Source organism: Phycodurus eques, chromosome 13 (assembly GCF_024500275.1).
Source record: "Phycodurus eques isolate BA_2022a chromosome 13, UOR_Pequ_1.1, whole genome shotgun sequence".
NCBI classification, from domain to species: domain Eukaryota; kingdom Metazoa; phylum Chordata; class Actinopteri; order Syngnathiformes; family Syngnathidae; genus Phycodurus; species Phycodurus eques.
In genome coordinates, this window is record NC_084537.1 from 17186791 (window position 1) to 17204532 (window position 17742).

Sequence of the window (17742 nt, forward strand, 5' to 3'; positions counted from 1 at the left end):
GAGGCTGTGATTTATTTAACATTTATATCTCCAAATGTATATTAATTGGCTTTTTATATTGTTGTTCAAACTTGGGTTACACTCTGCTATCATGCGGTTGCAGTATACTGTATCACCCAATCACTTATTTCGGTGTTTTGCGACTTCATGACACGATAGCTTAGCAATTAGCAGCATGTTTTTCCATCTTTTCTGACCCTGCTCTGCTGCCAAATGTTGTCGTCGTGTGTGTGGCCAGAGGCAAAAAGCCCCGCGGTTTGCGGCATTGTCGTGTCATGTATTAATATGACTGGCTTGTGTTTGCTCTTGGTGTGGTAAGACAACCGGCAGTCGAACGTTTGTCCTGTGGAAAATTATATGCGTGTGTGTTTACCTCCTCTTTGTGTGTGTTTGCGTGCGTGCGAGCGCGCATGTGTGACATTTGCAAAGTCTGAGCTGGCCTACATAATGTGAAGATGCCCTTCCCCCATTTACAGTAAATACAATCAACAGACATCTCATAAGGTACACCTGCATGACCTAATACATTGTAATGTTATCTGCCTTTGCAAAGATAATCATCAAGAATGTGTTTATTGCTTCGGTTGTGGCTTGTTCTAATATTTTGGCTGCCTTACATAGTGACCCGGAGTGGGGACCTCTGATGTGACAAGCTGTGAGTTGCAATAATGTAGCTACATACCTCGTACCTGTCAAGCAAAAAGCCATTCAGTCTCTGTGCAGTTACAGTCCAAGGAAGGAATGTTCACCTGTGCTGGTTACAGTCCACTGGCATAAGGGCCAAATGGGGCAGTGACTCGCAAGATTCACCAGATGCGGGGGAAAAAAGCTTGCTGTGTGTGGCATTCGGCACTTTGTAATTTGACTGGAGGGTCACAGTTGGTTAGTTCATTTGTGAGTTAGTTGGTTGGTTGCTATCATATTTTATTAGTCATTAGTTTAGACTTTCTTCTATACCGTTTAATTATCTTAACTTGAATGTTATTTTATTTAGTTTAATTCATTAGACTTGTATCTAAGTCAATGAACACCTAAAGCAAAACAAAATATATGAATAATGTCCAGTCAAAGAGTGAATAAATGTCATTGGGAATCCCAATATAACTGACTGGCACAGAATTTCTTTCGGGATCAATAAAGCATCTACCCAAGCTAGCCTAAGCCTAAACTTGTTGCTGCCCAATACTTAACACTTGAATTGAGCCCAAGGGCAACTTAGTCTGTTCAAGTGTTGTGTAGTGTACAGGAGGGACAATTGGCCTTGGTGACCGGTTGAACTTTTTGGCCTGCCGTTGCTCTGCCCCTCTGCTCCTTTTATTGCATATGTTTTCACACCCCTTATTTATTGCACTGGGTGGCGTCTATCTGACCACGAAAATGGCTCCTTGATTAGTTTTGACAGTGAGTTTTCTCTGGGTACTCTGGTTTCTTCCCACATCTGAAAAACATGCATGCTAGGTTAATTGAAAACTAAATTGCCCATAGGTGTGAATGGTTATTTGTTTATATGTGCCCTATAATTGGCTGGCGACCAGTTCAGGTTGTACCCCGCCTCTCTAGGCTCCAGCGTGCTCGTGATCCTAGTGAATAAACTGTAAGCAGTACAGAAAATGGTTGAATGGATGTGTTTCAAATGCACACTAGTGACACCTACAGGACTTAACTGGAACAGCTGCAGCCCGGATATGCAATGTGAGCAGTCAAAGTAGCTTTGACTTTCTGTTGCGGTAGATTACTTGCACAGTGTATGCTAAAATCCATTGAACAACAATCTCCTATGGATTGCTAAATCCCAGCCAGACAAAGGTGTATATGGGTCACAATGTTTTTTTAGCCTGGCACCTGCACAGTGTTTTTTTGTTTTGTTTTAAAACAGTTGTACAACTCCTGGTGCTGTTTGGACATACTGATAATAGGTGCGGTGTGTGGCAAGGCTGGAGCTGATGTTTGGGAGGTTGTTGCAGCGCCACCACACGCCTGTTTATATAAAAAAAAAAAAAAATTCTTCTTGTACTCTCGATTGACTTGTAGGTGAGCACGAGGACATGTGCGGGCTACTCGTGTCCCCTCCCCATCCCAAAGGTTGGTTGCCCTTATCTGACAGGGTTTGGTCAAAGGCACACTTAATCAGTGACTTTTAGTGGATTTACAATGCAGGTCTAAGTGTCCAACTCTGATTTAGTGCCTTTTTTTTTTTATTAATTTTTTTTTACATATATTTCGTATGACCCATTTACATATATTTCGTATGACCCATATCCAACGTTAATACCATGTTAGTATTGTCACTAGTGTCAATATCAAGGATACGATAATAAATATTGCATACTGTGTAATTGTCCTGGACTGATTCTTTACCAGTCATTGATTCAAATGAAGGTAACATTAACTGACTGATTTCATGGTTCCTCTAATGTACAATATTTAGACCATGCTTAATGTTCTATACACCTGTAATGTACAATATTACATCATATTCAATGTCTGTGTAGTTTTAATGTACCATATTCACACAATGTTCAATACAACGCTAATGAAGCGTAGTCATCATATTTAATGGTCTACTCTTTACATTGTTCTATATTTTCATCATGATCTTCAATACAACTCCAGTAGAACATGTTTACAACATATTTGTTAATACACTTCTAATGTAGCATATTTACATCATATTAATGGTCCATGTACTTCTAATGTTCCATACACAATATGTAATGTTCTCGAGAGCCCTAATGGAGCATGTTTACATTATATTTAATATCAATACACCTAATGTATTGTATTTCCATCTTAATGTTCTTTACACCTATAATGGAGCATATTTAAATCATAGTAAATGTTTTATACACCTCTATAGTACCATATTTTATGTCATAATGTCTATACACCTCCAATGTAGCATTTTTATTTTCTCTTCATGCTGCCGTGAACCAAATCCAAATTGTGCTAAAACTCTGAATTATGTCGCTTACGAACTTGTGTAAATCCAGCCTTGGTCTCAGGAGGCTCTTTTACTTCTTCCCGAACACACCGTAGTACTTGAACATAAATTTGACTATGGGTCAAGTCCTGTGCCTGAGAGCATAGAGGAGGGAGGGGGCGGTCAGGTGACACTCACATGGCCTCTCCAAGCTCCGCCTTACAGCACAAACTTCCTCTTTCTCAGCTCTCAGCCTGTTTGTGGGCTCACAGGCCTCAACCAATGCTGCCTTGTGGAAAAGGTTAATATAAGTGCTATAAGTCCTATTGGAATACAAATTTCCCTCTGGAACTGAAAATTAGATGGAATTTTATTTCTTTCCAGGGGGTTGCTTCAGGTGTTTGAATTAAAATATGCATTTTTAAGGGGACATAATATGGAAAATTTGCTTTTTAATTGCTTCTACACAAATAGTTGGGTTCCTGGAGTACCTGCCTCCACGTCAAGTGCGAAAAACACAAAAGTAATTTCCGAAAATGGATCTTTGAGCAAGTCGTTTGGAATTTTCCCCCCACAGCAATGTAATGCTACAGCTCATTTACATAATAACCACGCCCAGATGACTCTCTCTCTCTCATGACTTGACTGCTAGGCTGGGTGAGCATCCACCTTTTAAGCCGCTTGTCTTTATCGTACCCGCCTAACTCCGACCCCGGTAGACATGGTGACGAAAGCCGTGCTCTTTGGCCCTACGGGAGTTGGGGTGTGTGCAGTGGCTCATTTCCATGAGTTGGGCTCACCCCTGCAAAACAGATTAAAAAAGGAAGGGTCTAAAGTATAATCTAATCTCTGTTTAGTCTGTGAATATTTGTATAAATAGAAGTTCTTGAACATTTATCTTGGAAGGTGGTTGAATGAGATTTTCTTATTTTCTAAAGATGCATTTTTAGAATCACGACTGTGACCAAAAGGCAGACAGACCAAATTGTCCAAAGTTGTCCAAATTGCGATTGCTCACTTGAATGTTTATATTTTACCGCATAAAAAAACAAAAACAAAACTTCTAAGAATTTCCAGGAGCAAATTTTCCCAGAAAGCCTCATGCTGGAACCACCCTCTGGACAGGAAATAAGCGCGAGCCAAAGAGCGTGTTCCTATCGATACTTTGGAATCCATCGATCCGCCCTGCGCTTTGCACATTTATATGTTTTAACAGCATAGATATGTGTCTGCCAGTTGATTGATCGCCAGCTATTTTCAGCCGCTGCAGGACTGGTTCCATTGCAGAGTGCTGCTTCGGACGTGTCAAAGTATTGGGACACAGTCCCCTCACAGGAGGTGGTCACGATGACTATTAAGAGTGAAATAACATAAACAATGTAATACCTGAGTGATTTGATGTTTGCAGTGGTAGTTTTTCAGTTTATTCATTTATTTGGCAAGGACCATGTACAGAACAGATTAAACTCTACAATAGAGCTGTTCTGCATCAGATTATAGCTATGTAGCTAATTTCCACCTGCAGCCATTGTGGCTGGTAAGGAAGAAAATCAAAAGAGGAGAAAAATTAAGAGATTAGGAGCAGCAAACTCTATGTATACATCCATAAATTACATCATTCATGCCTGTTCTGCAAATATGTACAGGGGCTGACATTAAGCCTTTTTGAGCCACGTTGTGTTCATGATATAATTAATACATTGAGTTTTAGTGATTTTTTAATATTTAGTGTCTTTATAATGTATTATTTAAGACCCTTAAAGAAATTATTAGTACAATTTCATTCATGGCTATGACTGTGTAGTAACCTCACTAGATCCAGACATTGCAATAGCACAAATAAATATTAATGCTTCAAAGAATGATGCAATGACAAAATTATGAAAATATTTACTTAGCACTGATATTTCAATAATGCACAATGACTTTTTTTTTAAAATAAAGGCCGCAGTTACCAAACCTTTTAGTGCCACTGACTTTATAGATATATAACCAGATATTTGTGGTTATGTACACCATAGAGCTAAATTTACACACGCCGGCCGTATTCCGACAAGTGTTACGACAGTAACATTACAGTGATGTAAAGTGTCATGGTGTTTTCTTACTATTATAATAAAGTTCTTGTTAGCACACAGTTGTTGTCCGCCACTTTTTAGATATAATAATCTGGCGATGAGGCTTCACTTTGCGTCCCTTTCCTTGTTCCTCGTCGCCATTCCGTGGTCCCGCTGCCGCTGGTATGAATCTGTTAATAAGGCTAGCGGCCATTGGGGTTAGCCTCGGCTAACATCTGGAGGCTACTCCCGATTTGTGTCCCTTTTTCCAGTCAAGTGCGTGCCAGTCGTGGTTTTTCCTTGCATCATTACAACATCATGTCTTGGCCGGGTTGTTTCGGTGATAGTTCTTTCGGGCCGAAACCGAAAATGCACTTTTGGGCCATTTTCGGTGGCACCTGTCAACTGCTTTTCGAGTCCAGAACCATTGGACATTGTAGTCATGGTCATTATACCAATGAACTCACTGAGCTAATATTTCGTTTTATAAGCACTGTTTCTCTTAAATATTTCACAATTGTGTTGCAAGGATAATTTTGCCAGCTTCCGGCGTAGCAGTAATAACACTACCGTACCGTCTGCATGAGAGTGGCTACAACCAGAGTGCCAGATTTAACCCTTAAGACTCATAGGCCACGCGCCCCATTTGTGTTAACTTGAAAGCAATCGAAAGCATCTAATGATCTGAATGTGTAAAGCTGCAACGGCTGTGTGAATGGGGGATGTCTTGGATTCAATAAGTTCCATTTGAAAGGGACAGGCGAATACATTTTGGGAAGGCAGTGTGAAAGGAGCTGTGAACTGATGATTTTGAGTTTTACTCATTTTATGCTAATTTCATTTTTCAAATAGTTCCGGTGTGCTCTTAGAGTTTTGTTTTTATTGTGGTGGGGTGTAGAGAGTCCTGGATGGACTAACGTGTCTGCAGAGGCCTCGCAGGAAGTCGGGCCGTGTTCTGGTTCTCCTGGGCTGGGCTGTGGCTGGTTCTCTTCGTGCTGGTCACGGGACCCCGCCACCAGGCCTCCAGTGGGGGTGGGGTTGGTGGGCACTGACACAGTCATCTGGGGCAGTAAAATACTAAGAATGCCTGCCATTGTCAGCCAGGCTCTGGTCGCTGGAGGGCCCGGCAAAACAGAGCTTTGCAAACAGTGGCTTTGCTCAATAAGGAGTCTCTTCTCTTCATGGAAGAGCCCGAGAGAGCGATATATTTATATACGCCGGTCTCTACCACCCTCCTGCCACACACACACACACACACGCGTTACTTGCTTTATTTCAACACTTTTTGCAAGATTTATGTGAAGATGATTTTGCTTGTAGCTGAAGTTGCCATTTAGAGGCTGAACGGCAAAACCGATGATTTCATGAAATCCCTGCAAAATAGTCAGTGTTAACTCAGTGCAGCAGCAACATGGTTTCAGTGTCACAAACTGAAGTGCAAAAGTATTGGGAAAATTTGCAAAAATATTCTTGAAAATAAATGCATATTGCAGCAAGAAATTATTAAACAAAATATACAAATATTCAGAAAAATGTAATACAAAATATAAATTAATACAAAAATTTAAAAATTATTAGAAAAAAAAATAAAAAATTTGAAAAGTACAAATATAAAGCAAACAATTTGATACAAAGACAAATGTTAGAAGGAATTTACAAATTGTTTACAAAAAATACACAAACATTGGAAAAAAATTTAAATGGGAAAAGAAAATCTTTAAAATATATAAAAATATCAGAAAAAAATAGACCCAGAAATTATAAAAATAGTCAATCCAAAATACACATGTTAACAAAAAAAAAATGTAATATTCTCTTGTATTTAATTTTTTAACAAAAAATACAAACGTACCTGATGCAGTAAAAATTAAAAGTACACAAATATTAGGACAGGTACACAAATATATAAAACAAATATTAGTCACAAAATACAAGTATATTAGATGACAAATGTAAACTTTGGTAAACAATAAAGTATTAGATAAATAGACAAAACAAAAAATATATACGGTGAATAAACAAATATTTGGAAAATACAAAAACAGTAGAAAAAAATAATTACAAAATACAAAAATGTTTATTTGCGGTGTTAGTATCACAAGCTGTGTGGTCACGGCTCCTTTTCTTAAACTTTCAATTAAAAAAACAAGCAAAAATAACGTATCCCTGAAGCAAAAATGTGCATCTATTTTGGTCTCACCCGCAGCTACAAACTGTCAATTGCAGCAAAATGTTTTGATTAGTTGCACTTTAGCGCCTGCTAAAAGGCGTGTGGAGCTGTGAGTCCCATTCTGAAAAAGCCCCGCCTCTTCTGTGCTCCTATTGGCTCCCTTACTCAGATAGAAATGGAGTCATAGACATGATCACACACGTCCTAAAAAGTGTATTCTTCTTGAAAGAGCTCTCAATCCATATTATTTCCGAATGTCCTTTATTGGAATCAGATGACACTGTTGTCAGATGACTGAAATTGTACCAGAGGCGCATAATGTGTGTATGTGTGTGTGTGTGTGTGTTAAGACCAGCTCCACAACGTGATCTGCTGGAAGTTCAGTTGAACTCCCATCTTCACAAACCACTGTCTTTAAGTATATTACAGCTCCCCCTGGGGACACCCCCAACAGAAGAAGAACAAGGAAAGATAGTACATTAGGTACAGTCATGTTTTATGCTCTCATTTTCTCATTCATTGCATTTCCATTCATTTAAAGGAGGAAAGATGATTTGAGATGCGAGTATTGAGATAAGAGTACTGCGATGCGAGGGTGGTCATAGAATGAAGTGAACTGAAGGCACCACTATACTAGGAAAGAAATTCAAAAATCTTAAGAAAACAAAAATTAAAAATAAATGGGAAAATATTTTAATGTGTATTTATAATGACAAACATTTGAAAGTATTAGAAAATGATATAAAAATATTGAATGAAAAGTACACGTTTTTAAAATGCAAAACCTTTAGGCAGAAGTATACTAAAGAAATTTACAAATTACAAAAATATGAGAAAATAATACATGTTACTCAACAAACAACCTATCATGTTTAAAAAATACACAATAGAAAAATATAATAGATGAACCATGCAAATATTAGAAAAAAAAAACATTAGAAATTAAGACAAAATATTACACAAAATGCATAAATATGAAATAAAAGTACTCAAATGTTAGATGAACAAAATTATTAGACAAAAATAGATTAATAATACAAAAATGTATCATAAATTTATATAAAAATATATTTCATCAAAACAGCGAAAAACCACCATAACCTGGGCTGCCTTAATTTCGTAACACTGTAACATGCGTGTTTGACATAATCTTCCTGTCTTTTTCTACAAGCAGGTAGTTTTATTATGCGAGGAAAATAAAATGGCATGGTTAATAACTTCATTCATCCTGTGAGGAAAATTTAATAGCGGAGTACAAAACTGCATTATACAAGTAGCTGTTAATAGTTGAAAACAATAAAACGTTACAAACTTTCTTTGCTGAGTAACGACTTTCCTTTTTAATTTACTTCTAAGGTTGTCATTTTAATTATTATCATGATATGATGCTTTTGAAAGGCAAACAGAAGCCAAAGAAATGCAAAAAAAAAAAAGAAAAATCCTGGTCTAATTCCAACTAAAGTGAACATTGAAACAAAGCTTTACACGATCAGGATTTTTGGGGCCGATTAGCGAGTTTAAAAAAACGATCTCTGATCACAAGATGGAGGAATGTGTCTATTTAAATGACCTGTTCATTTACTGTATATACTTGTGTACTTAATTGCTCCAAAAAATATATTTACAATAAATAATATAATGTATCTTTGTTCCTCTATTTATGCCAGTGAGGCATAGTGACAGACAGAACAAATGAATGGTCTTCTATGAGATGGCGGGAAGTAAATACAGTAATTAATGTATCCACTTTTTGTGACGTTTTTGTTTGTTGATGTGCCGTGAGATTTTTCAATTGTAAAATATGTTCCTTGGCTCCATAAAGGTTGGAAACCACTGCTCTAGTTAGATCGTGTATTCTAATCAGTCAGGTCAAACCAACATTACATGACAGAAATAATGGGTGCTAACTTACTGTAATTAAATTACTTTGGTGTAATTAAATTACTTCGCGCTCACCAAAACTTTATAGAGCATGATTCGACAGAACGCCTGCATGTTCGCTTACAACCGTTAGTGCTACCACTTGCTTGCGAGGCTACATAGCGTTTTTGTTCCCTGCTTGCGAGCCGTATCGTATTAAAAGTACATGAACATACCTCAAGCAAGCCTTAAACGAACGTCCTCTCATCTACTGAGCACCGGTGACCACCAACACACGTTTTCCCCCATTTTGTCCTCATAATATAGTCGTCGCCACGGTAACGAGTGTATCCGGTCGCATTTGAGTTGACAAGATAAAGCCCAATGATCGTAAAAAACAAGATGCGCCGGTATCGGAATACAAGATGTTATTGCAGTATTCTGACATAGTGCAATCTTGAAAGAGCAAATTTGTGTTGTAGTCTGATCCGGCATTACGTGTTGTCTGTTCCACACCGCCACCTTTTTTTATTTTATTTATTATTTTTTTTTTATATAAATAACTTTATTGCCCGTCAGCGATTTACAAGACTACGCCAAAAGACACGCGACAAGGCTAAAAATAAACTAGCTTTTGGATTCAAATATACTGTGCACAATGGCGACGCAGAGTAAATGTCTTTTACGGAGCCGATCAATGACGTCATTGATCGGATCGGCGAATTATGACATAAAAGCCGATCAGCATAAAATGCTAATTATCGGCCTATACCGATAAGGCCGATAAAATCGGTGTAAAGTCTAATTGAAACGGTTTCTCCATGTGTCATACCTTCTGCCACACATTACGGTTTCATCTGCTTTTAAGTGTCAAGGGCCTAAACCTGCCCCGGGTAGCACCATGCAACATGTCACAAGATTAGCCGCTGTGTGTGTTTTCATTTTTTCATTTTGTCCTTTCATTGAGGAGGAGGGGGTCATACGTTCTCAAATGTCGACTCCATCTCTCGGGTTGTCAAGGCAACACACCCGGTTTTGCTTTGCCACGTTTACATAGCTTGTTATTCATCCCATGCCAGTTTTAGTCCTGCTCATCTTTGTACATGAACAGTTGTGCTGTAAAAAAGAGGCAATGTTAGAACCCCCCCCTCCCACACACACACACACACACACACACACAAATATTTAAAGAAAATACACAAATATTGGGGGGAAAAAAATCTAATATTCAGAAAAAATAACAAATATTTACAGTCTCCCCACAAATATTAGAAATGAAATACTAAAATAGTGAGATAAAACATACTAAAATATTAGACAACCTGTCTACACTCACAGATAACTGAAGAGAAATACAAAAACATTAGGAAGGAAGTCATGATAACGATACGTGTCCAGATGTCTATCTTAAATTGCTGCCATGGAGGCGATGATTAGTGACTTATGCTGCATTGACACTGGACGTGAAGCGAACTTCTGCCTCTGCAGCTCTGCATTGTATTAGCCGCGTAGCAAGCATTTCCCAATACAAAACGCGGAAAGCAGGGAGATTTTATTACTATTTCAAAATATATATATATATATATTTTTATATATATTTTTTAAGTATAGTGTACACAACCACGCGCTGTCCACAGTTTTTACTTGCGGTCATATCCGCGTCCTGTTTCGTCCATTTTATTTCGGTGACAAAAGTCTTTGGGCCGAAAAGCAAAAATGCACTTTTGGGCCTTTTTCGGGGGCTGAAAGTTCTGTGCATTACGAGACAAAATACAAAATGTAAAGTATTAGGAAGAAAATAAAATATACCAACACTGGGAAACATTTTTGTAAATTTAAAACAAATATTACGGCAAAATAATATAAAAATATTGCAAACTTCAACAAAAATACACTGTTAGAGGGTAAAAATTCAGTAAATTGGGAAAAAATACAAACTTATTCAAGGAATACAAAAATATTAGAAAATCACATATATATTCGAAAGGAAATGCAAAAACATTCGGTAGAAAATGTGACACTATCATACAAAAAAAACAAGATATTAGAAGAGAAGAAAAATATTAGGAAAAATATAAAATTACATAAAACATATTCAAATATCAGAAAATAAATATACAAATAAATTTCACTTACATTAGGAAAATTTTGAAAAATGTAAAAAGAATATCTGACAGTATATCGCTAGAATATTACGGAATAGGAAAAATACACATACAAAATCAAGGTGAAGGAAAAATACACATACAAAATCAAGGCGAAGGAAAAATCTGAAATGAATAGAAAAGAAATACAAAAGTATTTGGTGAAACATTTTAAAACATTAGGAAAAACAAAAATATTAGTAAAAAGTATACAAACATTAGAAAAATTACTTTGGAAAAAATATATTAGAAAAACTATGCAAAAATATTAGACATAAATACAACAATATTAAATGAAGAATACAGAAAACAAATACAAAATCCATCCATCATTTTCTCTTTTCTGCTTATCCCCACTAGTTGGAGCGTATCCCAGATATCAAATGAAAAGTATACAAATAAAAAAAAAAACAACCTCATAAATGATTGCTTTTGTCTTTCTTTCCCCTGTCATATTAACTCCTCTTGCATTCCTTGCTGGTTTGGTTAGTTGGTTTGAGCAGTGGTGGGGGGGAAACGTTTACGTTAAAGCCAAAGAGAGAGAGGCTATAAATAGATTTTTATTTTTGGGTTAAAATGTGCTTCCATTTTAAAGGACGGAGAGGAGGGAGTGAGGCATGTGGTGAATGGCGGATGTTGCCGGTCTGTGTGTGGAATACACACACGTACACGCACAGAACACACGACACAGAGTGCTGTTGATCGGGAGGGTTACGGCACAGACCGCTGGAGGACAGCAGCAGTGGCGCTGTTCGGAGAAATTGTGGAATGATCGTCCATAGAACGCCCACCCCCCACTTCTGTCGCTCCCTCCTTCCCCCCATCCTTTAGAGCTTATGTAAACTAGCAGTGGAGCCAGGGCAAGCGAAGGCTATTTTTAGCAGCAGCAGCAGTACTGCAGAGCAGAAACTGGCAGCGGGTCACGTGTGCGCAGCTGAATCAAAGGGAGTATCCCGGCAATGCGCTGTAAACAAAGGGAAGGTCAGTAGCAGAAGGTGAGACACAAAACGCCTCTGTTAGGTTAATATGTGTGTATCCCCCCCCTCGCCCCCTCTCCCCAGCACTCCCACCATATCCCCTTTACTCTTAAGTCTATGATAGTAAATGAATCGGAGGTGTAAGAATATCATCATACACATACATTCTCTGTTGCAAAAACCCAATAAAGAATATGAATGGGAGCTCGCTCCCCCTTTTTTTTTTTCACGCAAATCCTCGAAATGATCGGCAAACTTGATGACTTCAATTTGCCCAAAATGGCTGCTTCAAGTTAAAATGTCTGGCTCCCAGTTTAGTTTTAGCATTGGTTCTTGAGACCTTTCCATGCATTCTGTTATGATATTCATGGGCACCTAATTTAGTCTCAATCATTGAAACTGGTTTCTGGAGCTGTTTATTTTTTAATGTTCGGGGTGCAGTATTGGGTGAATTTTGGGAGGTTGGGATTGGGACCCCTAAAACATTTTCACCAGGATACACATGCTTGAAAAGTTTGGGATTTTGGGTTATGTTGAGGACCCCAAAAAGTTGTTTAATTAGTCTTTAAATAGCAAAGTGACAAGATTTCTTTCACAATGTGGAGTCTAGATGGAATGGGCCACTTCAACCTGAGTACAACGCACCAAACAGGAGAAATTTAGTTATTTGTATTACAAAAATTGCCTTTTCTGGGAACGTTTTTAAAGTATGTTGTCACCCATAGAAAATCTTGTCTTCAAATTAGAGTAAAAAAGTAAAATTGTCTTATTTCTTGGCTCATTTCGTCTGCTACGCTGACAAGTTTCAGTAAAAAAAAAAAAATCCACCAATCACTTGTAAAAGTGGAAATTCCAAGACTTCGATGTGTCAAAAATTACTGTGATGCTTCAAACGGCGTCATTAAGTGCAAATGTAACATTATTGATACGAAGAGCAGTGTGGGCAGTGGGATGATTTGAAAGAGCTGAATGGTAGTTGGTGTTTTTTTTACCTAAAATGGTCATTGATAGCGCGCTAATAGCAATTGCTAACCATTTAGTATATTGCTGTCTTAAATTCTGTATACCAAATTTATACCATACGCTCAGTACCAACATCTATCCATCCATCCATTTTCAACACCGCTTATCCCAGTTAGGCTCGCAGGGCTCTGGAGCCTATCCCAGCTGACTTCGGGCGAAAGCCAAACTACACCGTGAACTGGTCGCCAGTCAGTCGCAGGGCACATATAGACACAGACAACTATTCACGCTCACATTCACACCGTCACTGAGTGGGAACTGAATCCACGCTGCCTGCACCAAAGTCAGGTGAGTGTACCACTACACAATCAGTGACCAGTACCAACATATGCAGTTTTAAGGATCAAAGTCCATCCCACATAAATGAGCTGTTAGTAGTAAAATATAAAAAAAAAAAAAATTAATAGGGGGGGGGGGGGGGGGTGGCTATTATTTGATTATTCGACCAAAATCAATAGGAGAATCTATTCTAAAAAGGTGATTCATTCATCGAAAGAATAATAATAAACACAGATTCCATGGACAACGACCAGACCACCTATTGAGTTGTTGTGCTAGCTGTTAGCATCGTCCAGGCAACCACGCCCTCCTGGGTGGAGAAAAAAAAAGGCCCCGCTTCCTCCTCAGACTCCCTTAGTCAACTCAACTTTAACCTCATGCGGAATGTGGTCAGAGGAGGTCACAACAGGCTATTTATGGAAAGCTTTTATATCTTTTCAGTCTCTGGGGTTTGTTTGCATAGATGGCCTGAGCTGAGTGGGTGGGATGTTGGGGGCTACTATCCAATGTGAACACTTGGGTTTCAGTTATAATTAACGCTCGTCAAGTTGAACTGCGAAAAATGTCCTGGTTTCCCTTTGTGGGTCTGATTTCGACTGTTTCTTCCTCACAATGTGAGCACTAAATACATAATGATTAAGTTGCACCTGTGTGGACATTTTTTCTAAAGATGACCCTACATTCCAAGGTGGCCGAAAATTTTGCATTATTCTGAAATCGAAAGGCTCTATTAGGGCCTTTTTATACTACACTTGGTTTTCCCGGTGTTCACCGCCGGGCAGGGCACAAGGACAACGGTGCTCCGGTGAAAGCTTGCCCATATTTGGAAGTGGTTGCTTAGCAGCTTACTAGGAAGTAGCACGGATACTTTTGGTTGGTCTATGGCTGTTAGCACTAGGAAATCACTCCGCTGGCCACTCTCCTATTGAATGCACATTCTGACGTTACCATGACATCCCTCCCAAGTCAAACATTTTTCAAGTCGAGGCGTGGCGCCACAACTTGTCCGAGACAGCAAATGCCCACCTTGCGCATCGCACTGCGACACAACACAGCGTTCTGCCGTAAAGCTCTCGCAACACAAACATAATATATGGGTTTGTCGACGGCGTGCTGTGCTCTGCTAAGTGCAGTGTGAAATGCCCTTAAGAAATCCATAATGTAAAATGTTGATATTGTCCATATTGTAATACAGTCATTTCTTCAAACATCAACAACGATCGGATTCATTTCTGCTGTGTCGAAAATTCAACTGTCGGGGTCCATGACGATCAGATTAATTTCTGCTGTGTCAGCGATTTAATGACGGGTCTCACAACGATCAAGAAGATTTCTAGCTTGACAGAGTTTGAATCCGGGGATCTTGTGACCATCTGAATTTTTGGCATGTCTGCAATTTGACAACAGGTCACACAACGATTGGATCAATGTCTGGCATGTTGGATTCAACGACATGTCATAGGATGATCGCATGAATTTCTGCTGTGTCAGAGACTCAACAGCAGGTTGTATGATGATCGGATGATTGCTTTTTTTTTTTTTGGGCATGTTGGCGAGCGTTGTTGTTAGCATTGTTTTTAGCATTAGACATCCAAATTCACACGTCTGAAACTTTATCTTGGGCATGTTGGCGAGCGTTGTTGTTAGCATTGTTTTTAGCATGAGACATCCAAGTTCACACATGGCTGAAACTTTTATCTTCATGACTAGTTGTCACAGTCGAATGGTTGAAATGTACAGACACGACACCTACAGGATTTAAGTGGAACAACATCAGCATACAGTCTGGGCGGCAAAGTCTTCTCTCTACAATGTTTGCACGTTTTGCATGTTACATGCTTTGTTTCTGTATTCAGTTAAGCTGCGGTCCACCCAGTTGTTGCGGTGTCACTCGCATTATTCCACCGCCGTTATCCTGTTAATCACTCGCACATCAAATCACCTCCTAGTCTCGTCCACCTGATCTGCTGAGATTAACAGGAAGCTACTTTTAATCATTTGCATTCCGTCATAATGAAAGAACCGATTAATATTTAGATGATTAAGCGTTAGCAGCTAATCCCCTATTTGTATGATGTATATTTTTCATCACTACAGCTACTTGTGACTGTGGGTCAGCCTGTCTCACAGGACCCATGTTAACTGCTCCATGACAGGCAACATCCTTATCAATTATCCCCCTCACTTCAGCTCTCAACTCGTATAACCCCCCCGAGTGTCGGATTTATCGCAACTGACACGCCGTCTGTCCCAGTCAGTCGGCACGGGGGCACTGCGATGTTTGCGCTCATCTGCGTCTCCCTTTAATGCGGAGAAACACAACTCGAGTTACTGTAAATATCTTTTTAAGTCTTATGTTTGTGTGTTGGCTGTACTACTAATGTCAATATGACCCACTTCATCTAAAAAATATATATAAATAAAAATTAGTGGTTATTGTGAATATTGTAAAATCTAAAACAAAATCAATTTTGTAAACAAACAAAGCAAATGCCTCACATTAAGCCCTTTGTGTCAATGGTGGGCCAATATTAAAAAATCATGGACATTAAAAACATATTTTCACACATTTTTTACATTTAATATATATTTTTAATAGTTTTAAGCTTTAAAATAGGTAAAGTTTGACCTGAACTTGCAAAAATATATTGTGTACGAACACCAAAGACACACTGATTTACTACAAAACTAATCAAGAATTTATCATTAATTGGTTTGGGAAAACCCTGCACTGAAATAGCTAGATACACACTAGCTATATAGCCATTTTTTTTGTGTTTATTTGTTTAGTAAAATTCCTCTGACAAAAATTGTTGCGACACTACTGATCCCATTTTCATTCTGTTGCTAGTCGACTTCACACCGATCTGATCGGCCTGATAATTAGCATTATATGATGATAATTAGCATTATATGCTGATTGGCTTTGTCATAATTCGCTGATCCATTCAATGACGTCATTGATCGGCTCCGCCAAACACATTTACTCCACCTCGCCGTCGTGTACAGTATATTCGAATCCAAAACCTAGTTTATTTTTAGCCTTGTCGTGTGCCTTTTGAGGTAGTACTGTAAATAGCTGACCACCAATATTTATTTAAAAAAAAAACATGCGGTGTGGGACAGACAACACGTAATACCCAGATCAGACTACAAAACAAATTTGGTCTTTCATGATTGCGCTATGTCAGACGACTGCAATAAAATCTTGTTTTCCGATACCACCGCCTCCCGTTTTTTACGATCACTGGGCTTCATCTGGACTGGATACGACTCGTTACCATGGTGACGACCACAATAATGGATCGCGCCATGTGTTTATAAGAACAAAATGGGGGAAAACGTGTGTTGGTGGTCACCGGTGCTCGGGAGAGGACGTTCGTTTAAGGCTTGCTTGAGGAATGTTCACGTACCTTTAATGCGATACCGCTCGCAAGCAGGCAACAAAACTTATGTAGCCTAACAGGCTAGTGCTAGCACTAACGGTTGTAAGCGAACATACAGGCGTTCTGTCGAATCATGCTCTATAAAGTTTTGGTGTGTGTGAAGTAATTACACCAAAGTAATTTCATTACAGTAAGTTATTATTTCTGTCATGTTGTAATGTTGGTTTGACCTGACTGATTAGAATACATGATCTGACGAGAGCAGTGATTTCCAACCTTTATGAAGCCAAGGCACATATTTTACAATTGAAAAATCTCACTGCACACCAACAAACGAAAATGTCACAAAACGTGGATACATTAATTACTGTATGTACTTCCTGCCATCTAATAGAAGACCATTCATTTGTTAGATATATTTATTGTAAATATAATTTTTTGTGCAATTAAGTACACAAGTATATACAGTAAATGAATAAGTCAGTTAGGTAGACACATTGCTCCATCTTGTGATCGGATCGGTTATCGTTTTTTTTTTTTTTTTTTTAAACTCGCCCCAAAACTCCTGATCGTGTAAAGCCTAGTTGCTAGCCAAAACAGTGGCAGCTACTGAAGCAGGTAAACAGTCTCTCGCAGAGGATTCCTCCATGTTCGCTGAGGATTTTATGTCCCATGAGCCCATCCACAATGTTATCTATTTTTGCATGATAGGCCAGTTTTACTTTAAATAAATTGTCCTTTACTAGTCTTATTGTAATATTCAATAATTGTCCACAGGTTTGAATGTGAGTGTGAATGGTTGTTTGTCTATATGTGCCCTGTGATTGACTGGCGACCCGTCTGGGGTGTAGTACCCTGCTTCTCCCCAGACAGCTAGGATAGGCTCCAGCTCCCCTGTGACCCTATGAGGATAAGGGGTATAGAAA

General features: G+C 38.6%; 1 protein-coding gene across 4 annotated transcripts in view; it reads left to right on the plus strand.

The window, feature by feature from the left end:
* Window positions 1-17742, plus strand: part of LOC133411382 (guanine nucleotide-binding protein G(olf) subunit alpha) — a 66436-nt gene that overhangs the window by 30732 nt on the left and 17962 nt on the right. The gene's annotated exons all lie outside the window — the stretch shown is intronic.